Raw genomic sequence first — 27,266 nt, forward strand, 5'->3', positions numbered from 1 at the left:
CTCCACGACGGCTCTGCGAGCCGGAGCCGCGTGGTGGTCCTGGTGGTGCTCTGCTCGCTCCTCCCTCGCAAAGAGGCTGGTCGACTGCATACGTCTGCGCGACGCGGAGAAGACGGCGGCCGTGATGGACGCGGTGGACGCCCTGCTGGTGAACGCGTGCGGGGCCTGGCTCGTCGAGCAGGGAGGCTAGGAGGGCTTCCTGCGAGCATTCGGGCTGGGGACGCCCACTTAGGAGAGGGGCTGCGGATGCGGTGTGTTAAAGTGTAGGTACTACTTCCTCTTCATCTGCCCAGTGTGGAAGAGTAGACCAAAACATCGAGTAAAGGGGTTCTCTAGAACTCCGTCTTGTAGAAATTCTTCCTGTCACCAGAGGTATGAGAAAGCAATTGCGGAATTGTGCCACCACTCCACAATAAACATTTTTTGACAGAGTATTCAAAGAATGCTGCTGCCCACGATACAGGTTGCTGCTTATGTATTTGACATGGGGGGTGTTTGGAGGCGGCTAAGTGACCCAGAGGTCATAGCACTGACCAGGCACCACGGAGTACTTGGGTTTGAATCCACACCGCCTGTGATCAAAGCAGGTTCTCAATTCTAGCGAGCTAATGATCTCAGCCCAGTCGTCATTGACAGCACAAAATAAACCATTACATGGCTGCAATGTGGTTCTGCACTTAATTTGGATAAATTTCATCGAAAAGAACGTTGTTATGACCAACGTTACTCCTACTTAAAGGACAGGTGGGAGGGTGCTGCTCTTTACTGTGGACCAGAGGGCGTTTGAAGGGTAATTAGAAGTAGCTCTGTGATATCAGCTTCAGTGAGCCATTCTCTAACACAAGGCCTGCAATGGTCTGCTAGAGACACGAATTAATAATTGGTTCCAGGGCAGGATGGCGACAGCCCAACCCAGGTTAAAATTTGGGAAAAATAAGAAAATGCAGGTTGATGAATAAAATGCGTTGCAGTTTTATTACCACTGCAGTGGCTTTTCGGCATGGAGCACAGAGGTAGGGTAGATGTAAAGTTTCACGTCATTGTGTACCCCATGCTGTTTAACGACACAGTAAAGACTCGGAGTGAATGCACATCCACTCTCGTTACTATCCACGTACAAATACAGAACACATACAGTGCATGGAATTGTCCATGTCTCTGACAAGCTCGCAGGAACATTCTCCTGAAGCCGGTGCCTCGGATGATTCCTCTGCTGCATTCGGTCGGTGCCTAGGGCGACACATTCACGGTGGTACAGGTGTTCCACTACGTGGAACAGTACATCAAGCGGAGGCGACTTTACGATGAAGAGAGGCAGTACCTGGTGAGGTGTGGCAGGGACCCCCTGGAGGAGGTGTTTTGTCTGGAGGGATTCTCACTCAGAGATCTCAGACACTCGGTGGCAGCGCTGCTCATTAAGTTATTCTCCGTAGTGACGGCCGACAACAGGCGAGCCGGTGCCAGCGTCAACACCACCTCCACCACTGCCTCTCCTTCTTACACTCCAGCCGGTAGCGGTGGTGGATGGTGATGGTGTGGGTGGTGTGGTTGGTGGTGGTGTAGGTAGTGGTGGCATGGGTGGTGGTGCTGGTGGTGTTGTGGGTGGTGTTGTGGGTGGTGGTGGTGTTGTGGGTGGGTGCGTGGTGTGCCGGTGTGAGCCACGTAGCTGCACGTTGGTTCACGGCGACAGCGAAAACCTTGCCACATGCCGCCACTGCGTCTTCGAGTTGCAGCGGCGCGGCATGGCCTGTCCCCTGTGCCGCAGGGAGATTCACTCTGTGGTGCACACATTCCTGGTCTGACAGAACACAAAGATAAAGATCCCCCATATAGCCTTAACAGACTGTAGGGGCAAGTGCTGTTAGCGAGCACCTATGAAGGCCGGAACGGTACACGAGGGGGTGGGTGGCCAGCACCACGCCCGACCGCCTTTGTCTCCCCAGTGGCAATGTTTACACACCGCACCAGGTACTCATTTGAGGCTGAGTCGACCTAGGGGAAGCCCGGGACCGGTTCAGAAAATCGTCACTGGTGTTGGCCGTGAGCGGGAATCAAACCCGGGTCGCCAGGTTCATAGCGCAGCGCGCTAACCGCTACAGAACACACACACAGACACACACACAGACACACAACAACCGCCAACTTGCTGGGCTTTTTGGTGTGTGTAAAAACACTCTTTGGTTGTTTCCGTAAAGAAAAAAAACATAGTTAATGATTTAAGTTGTTGTTGTCACGTCTGCAGCGATCCTGGCTCTCTTCGAGCCTCGCCTGACCGAGCGCCAGGAGGAGGAGCTGGCCGACGTCTGTCAAGTTTGGTTTTTCTCTATGGACGAGGGCAAATCCCGCGGTGGCATCTGCAACGATGGCTACGACGACCAAGAAAACAAATACATCCCTGTGAGGCTCACAGAGACCCAGACATCCATAGATACACCCATTGAGACACCTATAGAGACCGATAGATAACACCCATAACGACCCACAACTACATCCCTGTGAGGCTCACAGAGACACCCACAGAGCCCATTCAGACACCCATAGAGATCCACAGAGACACTCATAGAGACTCACAGAGGCACCAATCGAGACCCACAGCTATATATCAGTGAGATGCACAGACACAGAGATACCCACAGAGACCCACAACTATGTCCCTGTGAGACTCGCACAGACAGACACACAAACACAGGCACACACACACAAAGGCACACAGACACACAGGCACTACTGCTACTACTAACTACTAACCACTACGACCACTGCTGCTCCTACCACTAAGCGTTAAATATTCCCATCGTGATTGTGACTCTGACTGGCTGTGGCGGCGCTGCTGCTGCTTCGGCTGCTTTTTAGATACCCCAGGATCAGCACCAATAGGGCTTCGAGGTGCAAGAGAAGATTGGCTAGAGAGGACAGGGTGTGGTGCTGCAGTGCGTGGACCACAAGATGGGATTCCTGGTGGCTGTCAAGATGCTGGTACTGCACGGAAAGTGGGTTGGGGCAGGGGTGATGGGGTTGGTGGGGGGGTGGGTGGGTAGTGGTGATGTGGCGTGGTTGGAAATGGTGTGGGTGGTGGTGGTCTTAACACAGTGGGAGCAGTCGTAATAATTATACATGAATAAAATAATAATAGATCATAAATGGTAGTAAATACAACATGGTTACAAAATAATGAGTATAATAGTAAACAGCAATGATAATAACCTCCGTAAAACTCTCTAAATATAAACTGAAACTATCTCACTAAAATAATAACCCTCTTAAGACTACTATAAACTAGAGACAACCATAGAGATCCATAGACACCCTTAGACACTCATAGAGACCCACAGAGACCCAAATAATTCATAATAAAGGTGTTTGGGTTAGATCGCGTTTATTTATAAATGTGTCGCAACCCTCCACCACCCGACACGGCCAATCAGCAAAAAAGTGTCACGTTGACAAAAGACAAACAATTCACTACTTCAGCCCACCGGTGTGTTGAAGAGTCAATCCACATTTACAGTTTGAGTACGACGTTTCGCTGGTAAATACATCCAGCATCATCAAGCAATTGATGATGCTGGATGTATTTACCATCATCAAGCAATTGATGATGCTGGATGTATTTACCAGCGAAACGTCGTACTCAAACTGTAAATGTGGATTGACTCTTCAACACACCGGTGGGCTGAAGTAGTGAATTGTTTGTCTTTTGTCAACGTGACACTTTTTTGCTGATTGGCCGTGTCGGGTGGTGGAGGGTTGCGACACATTTATAAATAAACGCGATCTAACCCAAAAACCTTTATTATGAATGATATTGGTCGCGAAAGTCTACGTGTTAAACTGACCCAAAGAATTGCTGTGTGCACGCAGCCCTACCAAGATGGAGATGCAGAGGATGGAGCTGAAGGTGATCACGGAGCTGCAGGGGGAGGGCAGTGCTGAGCTGCACGGCGTCATCCGCGTCCTGCACTCGTTCCACTTCCGCGGACACAACTGTCTCGTGCTGGAGCTGTTGAAGTACGCATCATCACCATTGTTATTATCGTCATCATTATCACCATCGTCATCATTATCACCATCGTCATCATTATCGTCATTATCACTATCGTCATTAAAATTGATTAACACGGAAGTGTTGTGTGTTCTTTCCTGAAATTTATGCATAAGAACTGTATTCTGTGCTGAGATCTGAACTTGGAGACCTGGCTGAACACACTAACACATACTCAGTAAATGGTAAAGCGAGAATAATTGTATTATACCCATCGATAATACGAAGTTAAACAACACAGCCGAGTTTAATGTGACATGCTCACAGTACCTGCATAACTGCATACGATTAATTGCATTATCCCGATTGATAAACGACCCTCGTCAACGAGGCGGGGCCTAATTATCATAACGGCTCGCAGTAGCATAATCACACATACACTAGCATAAATTAATACGATTATCTCTCGAATTAGCATAGTCTATGCACTTACATCAATTAGCATAATGTCGGATTATTATGCAAATTTCATTTAATTTTTATTATTTACATCAAATTTTCATAACCTACATATACAACAGAAAGCACCCTCACCCCAACCGAGACGCGCGTCGGAGAGCCCTCACGTCGTTGTTGTTGACTCCGTAGTACAGGTTTTGTTTGGGTTAGATCGCGTGAATATATAAATGTTGTGTGGTTAAACCCGCCACCACCCGACATTGCCATCACCACAGAGACCCATAGACATCGTCACCACACAGAGACCCACAGACTCACCACACCGGCAACCACAGACTCAGCCCCTTTACCGTATTCACCTGATTAAGAGAATCAGTTTTTTTTATGTTCTTGTTACAACAAAGTTTGGTTTGCGTCCTATAATCCGGTAGGAGAGATTGGATTTATTTAACTCACCCGTTTTGGCGTGCGTCTTACTTTACCCACTAAGCCATTCATTGTTGTTGTGTTATATTTTAAATACAAAACGTTTACGTTTGTGGGACCTCTTTGGCCCAGAATTACAATTACAAAATAAGGGATACGGCGTTTACACCTTGTGGAAATAAAAAAAAAAACTTCATCAGCAAAAAGAAAAAAGAGGGAGACACAGGGAAGAGGGAGACGGGGGAAGGAGGAGGGACGCACGGGGACGAGGAAGGAGACCGGGGGAGGAGGGTCACACAGGGAGTTAGAGGGAGACAGAGGAGAAGGAGTCTAAGGAGGGGGAGGAGGAAGATGATGAGGTGGAGGAGGAAGACGAGGGGGAGGAAGAGAAGGAGGCGCTGCAGCTGCTGACCGTCTTGCCAGCGAATCTGGTCGCCGGCTTCATGGCTCACCTAGCGACACAGACGGAGTGGCTGCAGGTGCAGGAGCAGCTGCAGAAGGTGCAGAAGGTTCAGCAGCTGCAGGAGGTTCAGCCAACGCAGCTGGTGCAGGAGGTGGTCAACTGCCTGGGAGACCTGTCCCTCGCGCGGTTCAGAGACTCCGTTCTGGACTTGGTGAGCTACACGGAGGAGCGGGTGGAGCACCGAGGGCCCCGCCGGCTGCTCGTGGACGTGGCCTGGGAGGTCCTCCGCGATGGCTCCGCGAGCTGGGGCCGCGTGGTGGTCCTGGTGGTGGTCTGCTCGCTCCTCCCTCGCGAAGAGGCTGGTGGAATGCGTACGTCTGAGCAACGCGGAGGAGACGTCGGCCGTGACGGACGCGGTGGCCGCCCTGCTGGTGAACGCGTGCGGGAACTGGCTCGTCGAGCAGGGAGGCTGGGGACGCTTCCTGCGAGCATTTGGGCTGGGGACGCCCACTGAGGAGAGGAATTGTGTCAGCACTCCACGATAAAAATTATTTTGGCAGAGTATTCAAAGAATGCTGCTGCTCACGGTACAGGTTGCTGCTTATGTATTTGACATGGGGGGTGTTTAGAGGCGGCCCAGTGGCCAAGAGGTCATAGCACGGAACTGGCACCACGGAGTACTTGGGTTTGAATACAGGCACCCGCAAGTGATTAAAACGGGTTCTCAAGTCTAGCGAGTAAATGATCTCAGCCTTGTCGTCATTGACAGCACAAAATAAACCATCACATTGCTGCAATGTGGTTCTGCACTTAATTTGGATAAATTTCAACGAAAAGAACATTGTTATGACCAACGTTACTCCTACTTAAAGGACAGGTGGGAGGGTGCTGCTCTTTACTGTGGACCAGAGGGCACTTGAAGGGTACTCAGAAGTAGCTCTGTGATATCAGCTTCAGTGAGCCATTCTCTAACACAAGGCTTGCAATGGTCTGCTAGAGACACGAATGAATAATTGGTTCCAGGGCAGGATGGCGACAGCCCAACCCGGGTTAAAATTTGGGAAAAATAAGAAAATGCAAGTTGATGAATAAAATACGTTGCAGTTTTATTACCACTGCAGTGGCTTTTCGGCATGGAGCACGGAGGTAGGGTAGATGTGAAGTTTCACGTCATTGTGTACCCCATGCTGTTTAACGACCCAGTAAAGACTCGGAGTGAATGTACATCCACTGTCGTTACTATCCACGTACAAATACAGAACACATACAGTGCATGGAATTGTCCATGTCTCTGACAAGCTCGGAGGAACACTCCTGAAGCCGGTGCCTCGGATGCTTCCACTGCTGCAGTCGGTCGGTGCCGAGGGCGACACATTCACTGTGGAGCAGGTGTTCCACTACGTGGAACAGTACATCAAGCGGAGGCGACTTTACGATGAAGAGAGGCAGTACCTGGTGAGGTGTGGCGGGGGACCCCCTGGGGGAGGTGTTTGGTGTGGAGGGATTCTCACTCAGAGATCTCAGACACTCAGTATTAGCGCTGCTCATGAAGATATTCTCCGTAGTGACAGCCGACAACAGGCGAGCAGGTGCCAGCGTCAACACCACCTCCACCACTGCCTCTCCTTCTTACACTCCAGCCGGTAGCGGTGGTGGTGTGGGTGGTGGTGATGGTGTGGGTGGTGGTGTTGTGGGTGGGTGCGTGGTGTGGGTGGTGGTGGTGGTGTGGTTGGTGGTGGTGGTGTGGGTGGTGGTGATGTAGCTAGTGGTGGCATGGGTGGTTGTGGCCTGGGTAGTGCTGCTGGTAGTGTGGTTGGTGGTGTTGGTGGTGCGGGTGGCGTTGGTGTGGGTGGTGGTGTGGGTGGTGGTGGTGTTGTGGGTGGTGGTGTTGTTGTGGGTGGTGCTGGTGGTGTGGGTGGTTTTGGTGCGGGTGTTGGTATAGGTGGTGGTGGCATGGGTGGTGGTGCTGGAAGTGTGGTTGGTGGTGTTGGTGGTGTGGGTGGTGTTGGTGTGGCTGATGGTGGTGGTCTTGTGGGTGGGTGCGTGGTGTTGTGGGTGGTGGTGGTGTTGTGGGTGGTGGTTGTGGTGTGGGTAGTGGTGGTGTTGTGGGTGGGTGCGTGGTGTGCCAGTGTGAGCCGCGTAGCTGCACGTTGGTTCACGGCGACGGCGGCCACCTTGCCACGTGCCGCCGCTGCATCTTCGAGTTGCAGCGGCGCGGCATGGCCTGTCCACTGTACCGCAGTGAGATTCACTCTGTGGTGCACACATTCTTGGCCTGATTGAATATACACACACACACAACAACCGCCATTCGCCACTAAGTGGCGGTGACATCATAACGACGCTTGTGCCAGGCTATGTGCACTTTTAAGCCAAGTGAAGTGTCGAACTCCCGCTGGCAGGAGGTCACGGGGCAGACCCAACAGGTGCCACGGGTCGACCGACTGAGACGAGTGGCTGATGCACCACCTGTGCCCCCTACTGTGCCAATTTACTGGGCTTATTGGTGTGTAAGAAACACTCTGGTTCTGTCGGTAAAGAAAAAAAACCCATAGTTGTTGTCAGGTGTGCAGTGATCCTGGCACTCTTCCTGCCTCGCCTGACCGAGCGACAGGAGGAGCTGGCCGACGTCTGTCAAGTTTGTTTTGTCTCTATGGACGAGGGCAAATCCCGCGGTTGCATCAACAACGATGGCTACGACAACCAAGAACACAAATATATTCCTGTGAGGCTCACAAAGACAGACACTCATAGACACACTCATTGAGACACCCATTGAGACACCCATAGATACACCCATAACGACCCACAACTACATCCCTGTGAGACTCACAGACACCCATAGAGATCTACAGATACCCATTGAGACTCAAAGAGGCACCAATAGAGACCCACAGCTACATCCCAGTGAGACGCACAGACACAGAGACACCCACAGAGACCCACAACTATATCCCTGTGAGACTCGCACATACATACAGACACACACACACTACTGCTACTACTAACCACTACTACCACTGCTGCTCCTACCACTAAGCGTTAAACATTCACATCGTGATTGTGACTGACTGGCTTGTGGCGGCGCTGCTGCCTCATCTGCTCCATTTTATATTCCCCAGGAGCAGCTCCAATACCACTTCGAGGTGCGAGAGAATAATTTGGCGAGGAAGGGCAGGGAGTAGTGCTGCGGTGTGTGGACCACAAGATGGGATTCCTGGTGGCTGTGAAGATGCTGGCACTGCCCATCAAGTGGGTTGTTGCGGGGGTGATGGGGATGGTGGTGTGGGTGGGTGGTGGTGTTTTGGTGTGGTTGGAAATGGTGTGGGTGGTGGTGGTCTTAACAAAGCGGCCGCAGTCGTAATAATTATAAATGAAGAAAATAATAGATAATGGAAGTAAATACATGGTTACAAAATAATGAGTAAAATAGTAAAAAATAATAATAACCTCCGTAAAACTACTATGACCCCCAAACACCCATAGAGATCCATAGACACACGTAGAAACCCACAGAGACCCACAGAGACCCAGAGACCCACAGACTTGCTGTGTGCACGCAGCCCTACCAAGATGGAGATGCAGAGGATGGAGCTGAAGGTGATCACGGAGCTGCAGGGGAGGGCAGTGCTGAGCTGCACGGCGTCATCCGCGTCCTGCACTCGTTCCACTTCCGCGGACACAACTGCCTCGTGCTGCAGCTGTTGAAGTACGCATCATCACCATTGTTATTATCGTCATCATTATCGTCATTATCACTATCGTCATCATCACCATCGTCATCGTGATTATCACCATCGTCATTGTCATCATTATCGTCATTATCATCATCGTCATCATCATCTTCATTACCGTCATCATCGCTATCGTCGTCGTTGCTGCTGCTGCCGCCGCCGGGATTGCCTCTACGACTTGAGCAAGCGAGCGGTGATCTGGCGCATCAACGACGCCGCGTTGAGGTCATACACCAGTGGAATCGTCCGCTTCCTGGCCCAGACCAAGTCCCGCGGCATCGTCCACGCGGTCATCAAAGCCGGTGATAGCGGAGGGCACTCTGGGGGCGCGCACGCTCCCCACGACGCACTCGCGCTCGCTCCTGTTGTAGCGGTGGTGTGTAGTAAACATCGCCCAATGGGGGAGACAAAGGCGGCCGGCCGTGGTACTGGCCACCCACTTCCTCTGTGTGTGCCACATTGTCAGCTTGCATAGGCAGTGCTGCTACTAGCTACTTCTAACAGCACTTGGCCCTACAGCCTGCTAGCGGCTACACGAGGGGACCTTTGTAATTGTCGTTGTTCGTGGGTCGATCCACTGCTGGCTGACCGCTCACAGGGCAGCCTCTGAGCGTGACCTCCCCTTGCCTCCCCGTGTACGTCCAGGACAACGTGATGCTCTCTCAGGCCGGCCACATGAGAGTCACCGATATTGGTTGCAGCTTCTATGTTTGTCAATCAATGTGAGTGGCCACCCACCCATCGACCGACCCACCCACCCACCGACCCACACACCGACCGACCAACCCACCCACCGACCCAAACCGACCCACCCACCCACACCGACCCACCCATCCACCCACTGACCCAAACCGACCCACCCACCCAAACCGACCCACCCACCCAAACCGACCCACACACCCACCCACCGACCCATGCCGCCCTGACTGCACGACACGTGATGCTGCTTGCGCGCAATGCCCGGCGACGGCACCACGGGCACGCGCTGCGCCACTCCGCCCGACACAGCGCCCGCGGCGCTCCGAACGGCGCCGGTGACGCGGTCCGGCAACCCGCACCGGCTCCCGGGACGCAGGGAGCTGCTGTCGCGACTGCGGCCCTGACTGCGCGGTAGGTCTCTCCAGATTTCATCTTGGGCAGGCATAGACGTTTATAAGGAGAGAAGAATTCTGGCCAAAGCGCTATTCTCCAAGATGAAGACTGTATTGGCTCAGGTGGTGGGCAGTGACCAGGCCCACACGGTCCCAGTGAGAACAATTCATGATGGCGTCTTCCTCGTCAGAGACCTCAGCACCCTCTTCGAGAGAAAGGGGGCTCCCACTCGCGCTTCTCTCCCTCGACCAAGAGAAGGCGTTTGACCACGGGTACCTAATGGGACCACCGAGGGCGTTTGGTTTTGGGACCAGCTTCCTGGGACTGAACCGCCTGCTCTACACTGAAGTCCAGTGTCTAATCAAAGTCAACGGTACGCTCACTGCCCCTGTCAGCTTCAGAAGAGGTGTACGACAGGGTCGTCCCATGTCAGAGCAGCTGTATACCCTCGTTGTGGGGAAACATACTAATTAACTGATTACTAACGTAGTATATAATTACAATAATACACATTACACCTAATTACTAATCTACAACTTATTACTGATCATAACATTTGACTGATTACTAATCTATTATATAATTAAAATACCCCCCACTCCGCCTCAAATCACTGCACCTGAATGAGTTAAATGATGTCACCCTGCTGCTCTATTTAAGACCGCGAGTGAGTGAGGGCTTCACCATTCTGGCGAATTGCCCGATGATGCTGGATGTAATTACCAGCGAAACGTCATACTAAAAAATTGTAAATGTTGTGGATTCACTCTTCAACACACCAGTGGGCTAAAGTAGTGAACTATTTTGTCTTTTGTCAACATGACACTTTTTTACTGATTGGCCGTGTCGGGTGGTGGAGGGTTACGACACATTTATTAATAACGCGATCTAACCCAAACACGTTTATTATGAATAATATTGGTCGCGAAAGCCTACGTGTTAAACTGACTAACCTCTATGGGGAGGATACTTTTCTTAAAACCAGAAAGTTGGAGAAGCTCCGCATCAAGCGGATGGAATTGATATCTTCACTGACGTTCCTCAAAAGGTGCAGAGATTCGAAGTTAATACCAAACGCAGTTAAAATAACACATCACAAAGTCTGCTAAAGCTAACCAAATACTACACAAAGCTAGCAAATGATTATTAATAGAGAGAATACAGCACAACAGGAGTGAATTATCTTACATTTCAGAATCTCTAAGGCAGTTGCACTTAGATATAAGCAAGTAGATCAATGCATTATTGGAATATAATCGAGACCATAACACAACAATCGGCTGATAATGTGTTTAATCTAACCAAAACTAGCCAAATGAATAAATTATCTAGACTTCATAATAAACAAATACCCACTAAAAACGAACAATTTAAAAACAAACCCGTAATGAACTTGACTAACACTGTTTTAACCAGTGACATGATCTCTGTCCTTTCTAAAGGCCTTAACTTTGCCGTTACCCCACGCACAATTCCAGTGGATGAGATAATTGCTGAGGTAGAATCAGCAGTTAGACTCCTTCCACATAATGAGGCAGAGATGACTAGACACGAGGTTGCCAAAATAATTGAAAATAGCAAAGTACCAAAAATAAATATTAGCTCGAACGAAGCAAAAGCCTTAAGAGAGATTCATTTAAATAAAGATTTTAAAATCCTGGCAGCTGATGAAGGCCGCACTACTGTGGTGATGCCACGAGCCAATTATGATAATAAAATTAAAGGTTTACTAGAGAAAAGTACCCACATTAAAATTAAACGAGATCCTATTAATACTTTAGAACGTCAGACTACTGCAATAATTGCAAATTCATTAATCCCTAAGAATGAGCAATACCGAATAATTCCAAGGGCCTCAAAACCATCTAGACTGTATGGGCTACCAAAGATTCATGAAATCGGCATCCCATTATGACCCATAGTCAGTACAATTCGCTCTGCCACATATAAATTAGCAAAATATATAACTAAACAATTACATCCCTACATCGGGAGGACATCTTCATACATAAGAAATTCAGAACATCTTGTGAATGTGAATAAAGATATTAAACTTTACCCTAATGATATTCTGGTGAGTTTTGATGTGATTTCTCTATTCACTAAGGTTCCAGTGAACGAGTCACTTAAATTACTTGATACACTAGTAAAGAATACAGGTTTACCAAAATATATTCTGAAACTGGCTCATCATTGTTTAAATAACACTTACTTCTTTTGGAGGTGATTTATTTAAACAAAAGGAAGGAGCAGCAATGGGCTCTCCTTTATCTCCGGCTATAGCAAATATGCACATGGAAAACTCTGAAACAAGAGCACTTGTCTCGAGCACATTGAAACCATGTTTTTGGTTTAGATATGTGGATGACACTTTGGTTGCCTGGCCACATGGTAAAGATACACTTAATGATTTTCTAAATCATCTCAATGCACAAAACCCGGCCATCCAGTTCACCATGGAAATGGAGGTGAATAACACATTCCCGTTCCTAGATATTTTGCTTGGACATGGCCTAAATGGTAAAATAGCACACAGCGTTTACAGAAAGCGAACGCACACACTGATGCTATTTGAATGCAGAATCACATCATCACCCAGCTCAGACATCCTCTCTTATCAAGACGCTGATATATCAGGCTAAAGCAGTGTCAGATGGTGAAAGTCTCGTGAGAGAGATTAAACACGTTAAAGAAGCACTACGACAGAATGGCTACAATAATGCTCAAATTAACAGAGCATTGAATGCCAAATCACGATGGCAAAGCAACAATGCTGAAATCGATAAGATTGTTAAAACAATTAAAATACCATATATCTCGGGAGTAACTGACAAATTAGTACGTGTTTTGCAAAAGCAAAACATTACAGTAGGAGGGAGACACAGGGAGGTGGAGGGAGACAGGGGGAGGGAGTGGGACACGGGGAGGAGGAATGAGACACGGGCAGGAGGAGGAAGAAGATGAGGGGGAGGAAAAGGAGGTGCTGCAGCTGCTGACCGTCTTGACAGCGGATCTGATCGTCGGCTACATGGCTCACCTGGTGACACAGACGGAGTAGCTGCAGGTGCAGGAGCAGCTGCAGGTCCAGCAGCTGCAGAAGGTTTAGCCAGCACAGCTGGTGCAGGAGGTGGTCAACTGCCTGGGGGACCTGTTCCTCACACGGAGTGGGTGGAGCACCGAGGGCACCGCCGGCTGCTCATGGACGTGGCCTGGGAAGTCATCCGCGATGGCTCTGCGAGCTGGGGCCGCGTGGTGGTCCTGGTGGTGCTCTGCTCGCTCCTCCCTCGCGAAGAGGCTGGTGGACTGCGTACGTCTGAGCGACGCGGAGAAGTCGGCCGTGAAGGACGTGGTGGCCGCCTTGTTGGTGAACGTGTGCGGGGCCTGGTTCGTCGAGCAGGGAGGCTGGGAGGGCTTCCTGCGAGCATTCGGGCTGGGGACGCCCACTTAGGAGAGGGGCCGTGGATGCGGTGCGTTAAATTGTGGGTACTCCTTCCTCTACTGAAACATCCGCCCAGTGTGGAAGAGTAGACCAAAACATCGCGTAAAGGGGTTCTCTAGAACTCGGTCTTGTAGAAATTCTTCCTATCACCAGAGATATGATAAAGCTATTGCGGAATTGTGCCACCACTCCACAATTCAAATTGTTTTGGCAGAGTATTCAAATAATGCTGCTGCTCACGATACAGGTTCCTGCTTATGTATTTGACATGGGGGGTGTTTGGAAGCGGCTCAGTGACCCAGAGGTTGTGGTGCCGCGGCAGCGGAGCCGCTCCATCGGGGCCGTGCCCACCGCCGTGACGCAGCCACCGGGGAGTGACGGCGCCGACGTGGCGCGCCCATCACACGAATGCACACACACCCCACGTAGAGCCGGGAGGGAAGGTCACCTGGCCAACAGGTTTTTATCCAGAAGCCCCTAATGAGATCAAGCTTCATGGTTTCCTGCAGCCGGGAAATTGGGCGACCTACCCCCGAGGCTGAAGAGCACCGCGGTGCTGTGACCTGGGATTGTAATGGCATGGTCATGGCAGGGGCTGTTTAGCCACCGCGAGTGGAACCACACACACACAAACACGAGTCAGTGGGCGGATAGCGGGAAGAACGGAAAGCGGACGTCCAATAAACCACTGCGGTGACGTCACCAGAGCGGTGATCCGAGGGCGGGAAAATCCAGACCTCTGATTGGACAGGGGGGCACGGGGTGCGGGAACATCACCGTTCCACAGCTTCTGCAGCATCAGATTGGGACTAAGGTGAGTGCGGGCTAATTGATCAGAGGGAAGAAAGCGGAGAGGCAGGCAGGATAAGTTCAGCCCAGGATCCCCGAGGGATAAGCTAAAGTCTGCTGACCCACACAATCACGAGTAGTTTAGCGGGTTACTCGCGGTGAATAAAATAGCTAGTAGGGGGATAAACTGTGTCGTGTGGTCTTTGTGAGTGTGAAGAGGAAGGCGGAGTGCTTAGCATTCGCGTGCCCGTGCGGCTGTTTACCGGAGTGCTTAGCGTTTGCGTACCTGGGCGACTGTTTACGGGAGTGCTTAGCGTTCGCGTGCCCGTGCGGCTGTTTACCGGAGTGCTTAGCGTTTGCGTACCTGGGCGACTGTTTACGGGAGTGCTTAGCGTTTGCGTACCTGGGCGACTGTTTACGGGAGTGCTTAGCATTCGCGTGCCTGGGCGACTGTTTACGGGAGTGCTTATCGTTCGCGTACCTGGGCGACTGTTTACAGGAGTGCTTAGCATTCGCGTGCCCGTGCGGCTGTTTACGGGAGCGCTTAGCGTTCACGTACCTGGGCGATTGTTTACGGGAGTGCTTAGCGCTTGCGTACCTGTGCGACTGTTTACGGGAGTGCTTAGCGTTCGCATACCTGGGCGACTATTTACGGGAGTGTCTTGCGGTCGCGTGCATGCGCGGTTGTTTCTAGCGAAGCAGAGAGCTAAGCGCCTGGTGTGCGCGTACACGCGCGGCTGTTTAAACGGCCCTTTTAAATCAGAGCGGAGTGACTCCCTCCAATAAGCGGCGCGCGCACGGCAGACACCCCTGCCCTCTCACCCCCGAACCCAACTCCCTCGCGTGTGATTGGTGTATGGGGCTGGGCAGGTAGCGGTGTTGGGTTTGTTATTGCCTAGGCGCGTAGAGCGTGTGTGTGAGGGAGTCATGTGTCAGCATACCGTACCCATTTGTTTACGTACTGAAATCACGCGTCGGCGCACCGTACCCATTTGTTTACGTACGTGAGTCACGCAGAGTTCGACCGGGGGGGGTCGACTCTCGGGAGACAGTTCGACTCGGAGGGGTCGGAACTCGGGGAGTTCTACCAGGGGGATCGGAACTCGGGGAGTTCGAATCGGAGGAGGTCGGAACGCGGGGAGTTCGACCAGTGGGCCGGCTCAGGAGCAGTTCCAATCGGGAACGAGAGCAACAGGTCGCCAGCCGGCGAGCTGCAGAGCAGGAGGCGGCGAGCAGAAGCCAAAGTGGCCCCGTCGCTACCCACTGACGTTGGCAAGACTCGCAAGGTAGTGAGGCGTCACCTAGTGTGATTTCCAAGAGCTGAAAGACAGAGTATTGCTGAAAGATTATTCTACATTGAGTCCAGCTGCAGAGCGACCGACGCACCAAGCAAGAGCTTCTGCAAACCAGAGCAAGAGCACGTGCGACTTGAGTCATCGAGCAGTGGAGAAAAACCTGCTTTCAGCAAACCAGCAACGAGCACGTTCGAGTTCTCCACCCAGAGAGAGGGAGCGTGCCGATGCAGCTCATCCAACAGCGGAGAGAAACTGCTGTCAGCGAACCAGCACGAGCGTGATCGCGCAGCTCATCCAGCAGTGGAGAGAGGTGTCCACTGAGCAGAACTGAGAGCGATCAAGCAACTCTCCCCCGTGGACAGAGGCTGGCTGCTGCGTGGAGGAGGGCGGCGATTCGTATGATGCACTCCCACACACCTCACCGCTCTAAAGGGAGCGAGGCTACTTCTCCTACAAGCGATGCCAACTTCAGCATATGGCAACGCAAATAATTAATTCCAAACACTGACTATTCAAAACAATTCATATCACTCAAACATACACAGGTCCTTAACCAGAAGCGAACACTCAAGTCCGTGAACCATCTGGCTGTGGAAGCATCGATCGTGTGATAACAGTCCGTCATTTATAAGTATATTCATAATTTCCCTCTTTAATATTTTGTTTTGGACTGTACTTCTAATCGCATAAGTTACCAACCGATCTATCAATACGAATTAACCCTTGGCACCTTCGCCACGGAGCTACGGTCCCGGGGAGGAATCGTGCTAAACCGATTTTCTGATCATACATTCTTATTCACGAATTAATTAATTAATTAATCTCCCGTGAGATAACACGTTCCGCCGCATACCCTCACACTAAGCCATTTCGGTAATCTTATAGTCTGTCCGGTGGATCTGTTGTTACATTTATGCCTTTGGAAATAATAACTGTTTGATTGTCTTTTTATATGAATACCGTTGCATGTTAATCAGTCGCCTGTGATAATGTGCTGACCATTTCAAGCATAATGATCGTTCATATTATAATGTATAAGCTTTTGTGTAACATAGCATTTGCATGTTCTGACTCTCTCTCTCACTAACAGCAATCGCTTTATGCGGGGTCCATGTGTTATCAAAGTGAAATCGTACAGTCGTTGATGATACTGTCTTGATACCGTGTGGATACCGTGTTGAAGTTCCGAGATTGAGAGTCACATACATATTATAGTTAAGGTTTAATTAGAAAATAAATTGATTAATACAGAAGTGGTCGTGTGATTCTTTCCTGAAGTTTTTGCATAAGATCTGTATCCTGCGACGAGATATGAACTCGGGAACCTAAACTATAAACACACCAATCCACACTCATTAAACTAATGCGAACGATGTGAACATGGGACCTAAAATATGAACACTCGGGGAGTGTTAAAGCGAGAATCATTGTATTATGCTGATCAATAATACGAAGTTAGACAACGAGGCCGAATTGACACTAGCGTAACGGCACACGATTGATTGCGTTATCCTGATTGATAACCCCACCTCGTCAACGAGACGGGGCCTGATTATCATAAAGGCTATCATTAACACAACCACACCCACTCGTATAAATTAATACGATTACCTCTCTAATTAGCATAGTTACATGCATAAGTACACAAATTAGCATAATTTCGGATTAATTATGCAAATTTCGAATTTCATTTAATTTTAATTATTTTTCATCAATTTTCACACACCCACATATACAACAAATTGGGGGCTCGTATCCGGGATCTCTCGCAGACAGTTTATGCTTAAATTAAGGAACGAATCACTGTTGTATTAATCAAGGTATTGTGAACTAACATTGCCCTGTGACTGTAAACGGTGTAAACAAACAAAAAAACGCACTCTGAAGGAAAATACCAGAGTAGCAGTGGATAACAAAGACAGTGGGGGTAAGATTATTTGCTCGAGTTGAACCAACACATCCTGTGATACGAATGTTTTTATATGTACTCTGAAGTGGAATTCCAGAGTAACTCACGCCACACATAAGAGACTAGAGTTAAGATACACTCTTAGGTCTATTAACTACACTACGTAATAGAGATGGCACATGACCCGCAACGTTCTGAGGGTGACATCCCAACGCAAAACACTGATACAGAATGGACCTCCGAGGAGGAGATAGAATCTATGGAAAAACAATATCGTGAATTTGTGTTAAAACGTACTGGACGGACTGCTAGACAGCAGACAGAGCAGAGAGACGTATGGGAGGGGAGACATATAGAAGATGTTAAGGCACATAGGAGGAAACTACTTAAGGATGTGATGAAATGTAGCAAAGACAAACGTGACGTAAAAATTGCAGAAATAGCAAGGTTAGGCTCGTATCTCCTCACACAGACATACAGAGAAAGATTATGGACTGGGGAAAAATTTGACAGGGAAAGGAAGGAGAAACTGTCCCTAATAGAGGATGTTGAGCGTCTGCACGCCCTCGTGAGAGAAAAAGAGTCGGCGCTGAATGCACCAGCGAAACCCCCAGATGTTGATACACATAACACATACGGGAGTAACAGTTTACCACACTCCGAGCCACGCGGACGTAAACCAGAGACAGGTCACACAGGAGGTGTGGCTACCAATCAAAGTGGTTTTGACAGAGATTCCCCCTCGCGACTCGAGAGAGGGGAGGGAGAGATACGGATGAAAATAGGAAAACATAGGACTGACAACTTCGAGGGTAGAGAGGAAAAAAATATTAACACTAAGTCAGCAGGATATTCTGTACTGATCGAGCAAAAAAGGGCGGAGCTGGGGCAAGACGAGCGACATGACAGAGACAGCTCATTTGGTAGACACATTCCACGCAAGCACGACCGACGTGGAACCTATGGCAGAGATTACTTTCCAGAAAGACGCACATCACACAAGCATGAGCCATGGGATAAGCAGGAGTCACCGAGCAAAGTTGACTCACGTTACAGGTGCAAAAGGCACTACAAAAGTTATGTTAAGCAGCGCCACCGTGATGGTGACAGCTCGAGTGAGCACTCCTCAGGAACAGACGCCTCTGACGATGATCAACTGTCCGAATACTCATTCAGTAGTAAAACTCTGAAATTGATGGACAAGGCTCTCGTCAGAATTCCCTACTTTGATCCACACGATAGGAACAGAGACATACACGCTCACATCGCAACGGTAGAAGCAGAAGCAGAAGCAGTGATCAGGGGTTTGAGGAAAACGAATGAGAAAGCCAGTTTACTGAGACGAAGCTTGCACGAGCAGTCTATACCATGGGTAAAGTCGCTTTCATACAAGGTTCGGAACGATTTCAAAAAGCTGAGCCTGGCAGTGAGCCGGAAGTTTGGAGAATATTTAACATGGTCTGAGGGATTTAATGCTGCAAAATCTATGACCCAGTGCGCAGACGAGGATCCGCGAGATTACCTCCTACGGTTTAAAAGAGCGTACTACGCGGGTGATGTGGATCAGTATCACGAAGGTGACAAAAGGTTCAAAGTTATGTTTTTCGGGTCTTTGAGTCCAGAGATTACAGAAATTGTGGGAATGGTATTGAATCCAGAAACAGCCTCCTTACACCATATAGAGGATAAGGCGCACAGAGCTTGGCTGTACAGAGCTAAAGACAATAGTTCTACGACACCCAGAGAGAGGGATGATGTAACCAGCGTTTCAGAGGGAAATAAAAATCACGTGAGCAGAAACACAGCACCACCAGCGAGGCAATGGCCCGCAGGCTGGGAGCGATCGCAGTGTGCAGGGACGCATATTTGCGAGAATCGCGGTGTGTGTAGACCAAGAGCAGAATCATGCCGGGTCCCAATGCCACGACACACGAGGGATCAAACACAATCGGCCCACTTCCGATCGATTCCCCCACCAGTTTTACCAGGAGAGAGCAGAGGCATGAGGAATAGGGAGACAGGCGTGAGCTTGGCTGAGACACAAAAAATGACACGGGCACGTGATGAATCAATCACATTGGTTGAGAGGGAGCTTTCAGTGAGAGTGGTGTCCGTGGAGCTGCAGGGAAATTATGGACCCGTTAAAAAAATTAAGCAGGCTGCGGTTGACAAGGTAAACCAGGAGGGTCCCAATGATTGGGAAACAATAAATGCGTCGGGCACCAGTTCTGATAATGTGGTGGAGAGCGCAAGTGTTGCTCCCGTAATTGACACACCTATCGAGCAGGGAAACATAACTGCATTAAAGTGTGATCCTACAGGAGATGATAACCAACCGCAGGGAGGGGAAGGAAAACCTGATTGTCTGGGAAATATAAATGCCATCCCTTGTGTCGCGGAAGTGCGTGAGTGTACTGTGGAAGAGGCAGATGAATGCAGACATCAGCCTTTGGATGTTAAATTGTGCTCGGGCACACTAAGGAGGGATGGAGATCAGAGTGTTGAAGTGGAGGAGAAGAATATCCGTGACGGATCGGGAATTGTGTTGAAACACAGCATACTCAAAAGCACGGAATCGAATCGTGACCCAGAATCGAATGGTGGCACGGAATCGAATCGTAGCGCAGAAGGGAATCGTGGCCCAGAGTCAAATCGACTCCCAGAGGCAGCAGATGTGCACAGGGCTGCGGAGAATACAAATGACCCCAACAGTCGAGTACGGAAACTCGTGGTGTATGTTGATCCTGGTTACGCACAGCATAACTTCACGCCACACAATCTCACATGGAAAGGGAGTGATAAAATAAATTACCGATACGAACCAGTGAGCCATGTTCATTAGGCCAAAGCCATCACGACGATGAGCCGGGACGATGATGTGATGATGTTGCATGGAAGGGTCATCAGTAACTCTAAGATACCTGGCCATGAGAGATATGATACACTCGTGACTAAAAGAGTCAGTCAGGTTATCAATGACTTGGTACAAGGTGGCAGAGAGGTAACATGAGAAAGTCAGAGAGACACCGTGGTTCTCGTTAACCTGCACTCCGCCATGGTTAACTTAACAATCCAAGAATTGGGTTTCGCAATCCGAGATCTGTACGAAGAAGAGAATACTCGACAGCAAATTCAATAGTTGATCCAAAGACTTGTTGCATTGCACCAGCGGCAGCATCAGTGATCTTCTCCAAGGACAATTTCCTTCATATCTGGTAACCCCAACACTAAAAAAAAATGTGATACCATTAGCATCCCTGGAAACAATCAGTACAACACAGGTACAAATTGACTTTAAAATGGGTACAGCCACACCCATACATGGGGACTCCCAGACCGGACAGGTGGGATTTTTGTTGAATTTCCCACTGGTCAAACCCGAAAATGTATTTCGATTGCGGACAGTATTGAACGTGGGTACATGGAATAACGACATCTCCTATAACATGTAGCCAGTTAAACAATTTCCCCTTGTTTTACCTTCCTTTTAGTATTTCTTTTCTTATTTCAAATGTAATCATAAGTTGTGACGTGCGCGCGTTGTAAGGAAAAATTACTTGAGTAATATTGATGATTCATGATGGAAAAGTGCATAGATTCTTTGTTTTAAAAATGACCCGTGGCCAATTGACCACCGATCATTTTTAAAAGGGCGGAATGTTGTATCTAGGCACCTTTTCCATCTTAATATTAACAAGTAATTTTTCAATACATATAGATACATATTTCTATTGTTTCTTTTAATTTTAATAATGAATAAAAACACCAAACCAGGCCTCAGCATGGCATGTGGGGTCATATTTACCTTGACCCACTAACACGATTTTGACGTTCAGAGCCCTCCCAGGGTCAGAGGGAGCAGATAGAGAGCAGAGCGCAGTGGATTGCAAAGGGCTGACGTAAACACAAAGCCAGGGTCACTGGGAGGTTGCGTTAGCCTAGATCTAGTTAAGTCAAAAAAAGCTAATTGGTTCTGCATTACTATTAAAGTAACTTAAAGTCGGAATTTAACGACAGGGTAGGCTAAAGTTATTGATCTTCACACCCACTTCAATTGAACCCTGCCACAAGCTACGTCAATGTAACCATCACCCGTCTATTAATTTAATATGAAATGTATTTCCATATTTTAATAATGTCTATACGACTTGACCCGAAGCCTATAACAATCAGGTTTTCCTAAGTCAACATAAATGCTCTAGCCTCCACCCATACGCAAATAATATGCAGGGTTAAAGTAAGAGTAGAGAGGAAAAGAAATGCAAGCGCACAGCAAAACTGCAACGTAAGCAAAGGGTGATGTTAAACCCAGGGTCGGAGAGAAAGACAAATCCCGACCGTCTTTGTATCCCTGCAGCGCGGGGTAGGAGTGTGTATACGCTTGGGGAAACACGAGTCAAACACCACAACGAGAAGCTGACTCAGACCTTGGATTAATACAGAATCATAACTATGGAACTCTGATGAAATGAAATGTTAACTTAACACTTTTTAACCATTTCTTTGTGCGTCGGTGAAAGTCGGAGGGAATATCGCCCCTCCCTCAGGTTGTGCACCCAGACAGAGAGGCGCCTTCGAGACAATTTATAACATTTGATTGTTTTAATTGTGGGTTTTATGGTAGGAGTATGACAACGGAATATACCGTGGGTGATCCACACAAGGACACACACTGACACATGTACGGACACACACACGGACGCAGATACATACGGACAAACCCTGACACAGCAAAAATCGAAAGAAACCTCGCCTTGTGGGCAGGATTTTTGGGCATAAAAAGAGGATCCTGAGCATTGAAACCTCAGTTCGACTGGGGGGGGGGTGGGGGGGGGGTCGGCTCACCAGAGTTCGACCGGGGGGTCGACTCTCGGGAGACAGTTCGCCTCGGAGGAGCAACTCGGAAGAGTTCGACCCGGGGGGGGTCGGCTCACCAGAGTTCGACCGGGGGGGGTCGACTCTCGGGAGACAGTTCGACTCGGAGGGGTCGGAACTCGGGGAGTTCTACCAGGGGGATCGGAACTCGGGGAGTTCGAATCGGAGGAGGTCGGAACGCGGGGAGTTCGACCAGTGGGCCGGCTCAGGAGCAGTTCCAATCGGGAACGAGAGCAACAGGTCGCCAGCCGGCGAGCTGCAGAGCAGGAGGCGGCGAGCAGAAGCCAAAGTGGCCCCGTCGCTACCCACTGACGTTGGCAAGACTCGCAAGGTAGTGAGGCGTCACCTAGTGTGATTTCCAAGAGCTGAAAGACAGAGTATTGCTGAAAGATTATTCTACATTGAGTCCAGCTGCAGAGCGACCGACGCACCAAGCAAGAGCTTCTGCAAACCAGAGCAAGAGCACGTGCGACTTGAGTCATCCAGCAGTGGAGAAAAACCTGCTTTCAGCAAACCAGCAACGAGCACGTTCGAGTTCTCCACCCAGAGAGAGGGAGCGTGCCGATGCAGCTCATCCAACAGCGGAGAGAAACTGCTGTCAGCGAACCAGCACGAGCGTGATCGCGCAGCTCATCCAGCAGTGGAGAGAGGTGTCCACTGAGCAGAACTGAGAGCGATCAAGCAACTCTCCCCCGTGGACAGAGGCTGGCTGCTGCGTGGAGGAGGGCGGCGATTCGTATGATGCACTCCCACACACCTCACCGCTCTAAAGGGAGCGAGGCTACTTCTCCTACAAGCGATGCCAACTTCAGCATATGGCAACGCAAATAATTAATTCCAAACACTGACTATTCAAAACAATTCATATCACTCAAACATACACAGGTCCTTAACCAGAAGCGAACACTCAAGTCCGTGAACCATCTGGCTGTGGAAGCATCGATCGTGTGATAACAGTCCGTCATTTATAAGTATATTCATAATTTCCCTCTTTAATATTTTGTTTTGGACTGTACTTCTAATCGCATAAGTTACCAACCGATCCATCAATACGAATTAACCCTTGACACCTTCGCCACGGAGCTACGCTCCCGGGGAGGAATCGTGCTAAACCGATTTTCTGATCATACATTCTTATTCACGAATTAATTAATTAATCTCCCGTGAGATAACACATTCCGCCGCATACCCTCACACTAAGCCATTTCGATAATCTTATAGTCTGTCCGGTGGATCTGTTGTTACATTCATGCCTTTGGAAATAATAACTGTTTGATTGTCTTTTTTATATGAATACCGTTGCATGTTAATCAGTCGCCTGTCATAATGTGCTGACCATTTCAAGCATAATGATCGTTCATATTATAATGTATAAGCTTTTGTGTAACATAGCATTTGCATATTCTGACTCTCTCTCTCACTAACAGCAATCGCTTTATGCGGGGTCCATGTGTTATCAAAGTGAAATCGTACAGTCGTTGATGATACTGTCTTGATACCTTGTGGATACCGTTTTGAAGTTCCGAGATTGAGAGTCACATACATATTATAGTTAAGGTTTAATTAGAAAATAAATTGATTAATACAGAAGTGGTCGTGTGATTCTTTCCTGAAGTTTTTGCATAAGATCTGTATCCTGCGACGATATATGAACTCGGGAACCTAAACTATAAACACACCAATCCACACTCATTAAACTAAAACGAACGATGTGAACATGGGACCTAAAATATGAACACTCGGGGAGTGTTAAAGCGAGAATCATTGTATTATGCTGATCAATAATACGAAGTTAGACAACGAGGCCGAATTGACACTAGCGTAACGGCACACGATTGATTGCGTTATCCTGATTGATAACCCAACCTCGTCAAGAAGGCGGGGCCTGATTATCATCAAGGCTATCATTAACACAGCCACACCCACTCGTATAAATTAATACGATTACCTCTCTAATTAGCATAGTTACACGCATAAGTACACAAATTAGCATAATTTCGGATTAATTATGCAAATTTCGAATTTCATTTAATTTTAATTATTTTTCATCAATTTTCACACACCCACATATACAACAGAGGCCACATGGAGCCAACCATGGGCACCCGACTCTTGGCCCCCACATGCAGGGCATGGAAGCAAGAAGGGGGACTCGGATTATGACCTCCGTGTGGGTAGCGAAACCAGCCAGGTCTCAAAGAGGTCATCTTCGCCGGCACCATCTTCTGCCAGGAAGACCTGTGGAGATTCTTCGAAGAGACCCACAGGAAACCAAACAAGGTGATGGAGGCCTTGTCAGGATGGCGAGCCAGACGCCATAGAAGTCTCCCTCAGACGCATCCTAGGGGAGCTCCAGCAGGAAGGACAACAATCGAGAGACCTGGAGAGGTCCAGGGTAAGGAGCCTTCTCAGCAAGGTGACTGATTGGAACAGGCGGGCCACTCGCTCACAATGACACTGCGCATCGCCTCCCTGAACATGAATGGGTGCCGAGAGGCGCTGAGAAGATACTACGCAGCGTCCCTTGCAAAGCAGCATAATGTCTCTGTGCTGTTCGTGCAGGAGACCCATCTCGCCATGGACGATGAGGTTGCCTGGAGGACGGAGTGGAAAATGGGAGCCTTTTTTCAGCCACTTCAGCAACACCTCCTCAGGAGTAGCAACCGTGCTGTCACCAAACTTCACTCCTGACACCGTCAGCCAGGTGGAGGTGATCAAGGGGAGGGTCCTGGACGTCCGGGCGCAGGTCGGCAACACCGCCATCCACCTCGTCAACGTGTACGCTCCCACCACTGACAGTGAGAGACCCGGGTTCCTGCAACTTCTGCGGAACCACCTCGGTGGCATTCCAGAGGACGAGTTTGTGGCCATGGGAGGTGACTACAACTGCACGCTGGATGCTCTCGACCGTACAGGGAAGGGTCACTGCAACGCCAAGCTCTGGGGAGAGCTCCAAGCCCTTCTGGACCCCTCCGATCTGGTGGACGTGTGGCAGCTTCACCACCCGAGGCGGCGAAGCTTCACCTACACGAGGACAAGGGGCAATGAACCAGCTACCCAGTCCAGGATCGACCGCTTCTATATCTCCAGAAGTCTTGTCTCGAGCATTCTGCCTGCTGACATCAGGGCTGCACCACTAACAGACCACAGCCTGATCCTGCTGGACCTTAGGCTGCGTGGAACACCAAGTGCTGCGGCCTACTGGCACTTCAACAACGCCCTGCTGGAGGACAGTACGTTCACCGACCTCTTTAGGAAATTCTGGGCAGGCATAGACGTTTTATCAGGAGAGAAGAGGTCACTATAAAATTCCCAGGTTATTGATATTATGTCCTCACTCTTTGTTTTATGAGTGGAGGAGGAGGAAGAAGAAGGTGAGGGGGAGGAAGAAAAAGGAGGCGCTGCAGCTGTTGACTGTCTTGACAGCGAATCTGATCGCGGGCTTCATGGCTCACCTAGCGAAACAGACAGAGTAGCTGCAGGTGCAGGAGCAGCTGCAGGTCCAGCAGCTGCAGAAGGTTCAGCCAGCACAGCTGGTGCAGGAGGTGGTCAACTGCCTGGGGACCTGTTCCTCGCGCGGTTCAGAGACTCTGTTCTGGTGAGCCACGCGGAGGAGCGCGTGGAGCACCGAGGGCCCCGCCGGCTGCTCGTGGACGTGGCCTGGGAGGTCCTCCGTGACGTCTTCGCGAGCTGGGGCCGCGTGGTGGTCCTGGTGGTGCTCTGCTCGCTCCTCCCTCGCGAAGAGGCTGGTGGACTGCGTACGTCTGAGTGACGCGGAGAAGACGGCGGCAGTGACGGACGTGGTGGCCGCCCTGCTGGTGAACGCGTGCTGGGCCTGGTTCGTCGAGCAGGGAGGCTGGGAGGGCTTCCTGCGAGAATTCGGGCTGGGGACGCCCACCTAGGAGAGGGGCCGCGGATGCCGAGCTCCGACGGTTGGCGACGGTGGAGACAAAAAGAGAGGAGAGAGCGAGAACATCGCAGTTGGGAAAGGAAGAAACAATCCGTACGGAGGAGACGGCGCGACCGCACCCTCACCCCAACCGAGACGCGCGTCGGAGAACCCTCATGTCATTGTTGTTGAATCCGTAGTACAGGCTTTGTTTGGGTTAGATCGCGTGAATATATTAATTTTGTGTCGTTAAACCCGCCACCACCCGACATGGCCATCACCACACAGAGACCCACAGACTCACCACACAGAGACCCACAGACTCACCACACTGACACCCACAGACTCAGCCCCTTTACCGTATTCACCTGATTAAGAGACTCAGTTTTTTCTATGTTCTTGTTACAACAAAGTTTGGTTTGCGTCCTATCATCCGGTAATAGGAAAGATCAGATTTATTTAACTCACCGGTTTTGGGGTCCGTCTTACTTTACCCACTAAGCCATTCATTGCTGTTGTTTGTGTTATATTTTAAATACAACACGTTTACGTTTATGGGACCTCTTTGGCCCAGAATTAAAAAGACAGAATAAGGACACCCTGCAAGCCTCGCAGAGTGCCCTGCTAATGTGGAAGAGGCGTGCGGTAGCATTCCACCTGCCATGGCCCCTGGGGGAGGCCACATGGAGCCAACCATGGGCCCCCGACTCTTGGCCCCCACATGCAGGGCATGGAAGCAAGAAGGGGGACTCGGATGATGACCTCCGTGTGGGTAGCGAAACCAACCAGGTCTCAAAGAGGTCATCTTCGCGGGCACCCATCTTCTGCCAGGAAGACCTGTGGAGATTCTTCAAAGAGACCCCCAGGAAACCAAACAAGGTGATGGAGGCCTTGACAAGATGGCGAGCCAGACGCCATAGAGGTCTCCCTCTGACGCATCCTCACAGAGCTCCAGCAGGAAGGAAAACAATCGA

This window comes from Petromyzon marinus, chromosome 79, assembly GCF_048934315.1.
Source record: "Petromyzon marinus isolate PM22_M1 ecotype Great Lakes invasive population chromosome 79, UKy_Petmar_22M1.pri1.0, whole genome shotgun sequence".
In the NCBI taxonomy this organism is placed as follows: domain Eukaryota; kingdom Metazoa; phylum Chordata; class Hyperoartia; order Petromyzontiformes; family Petromyzontidae; genus Petromyzon; species Petromyzon marinus.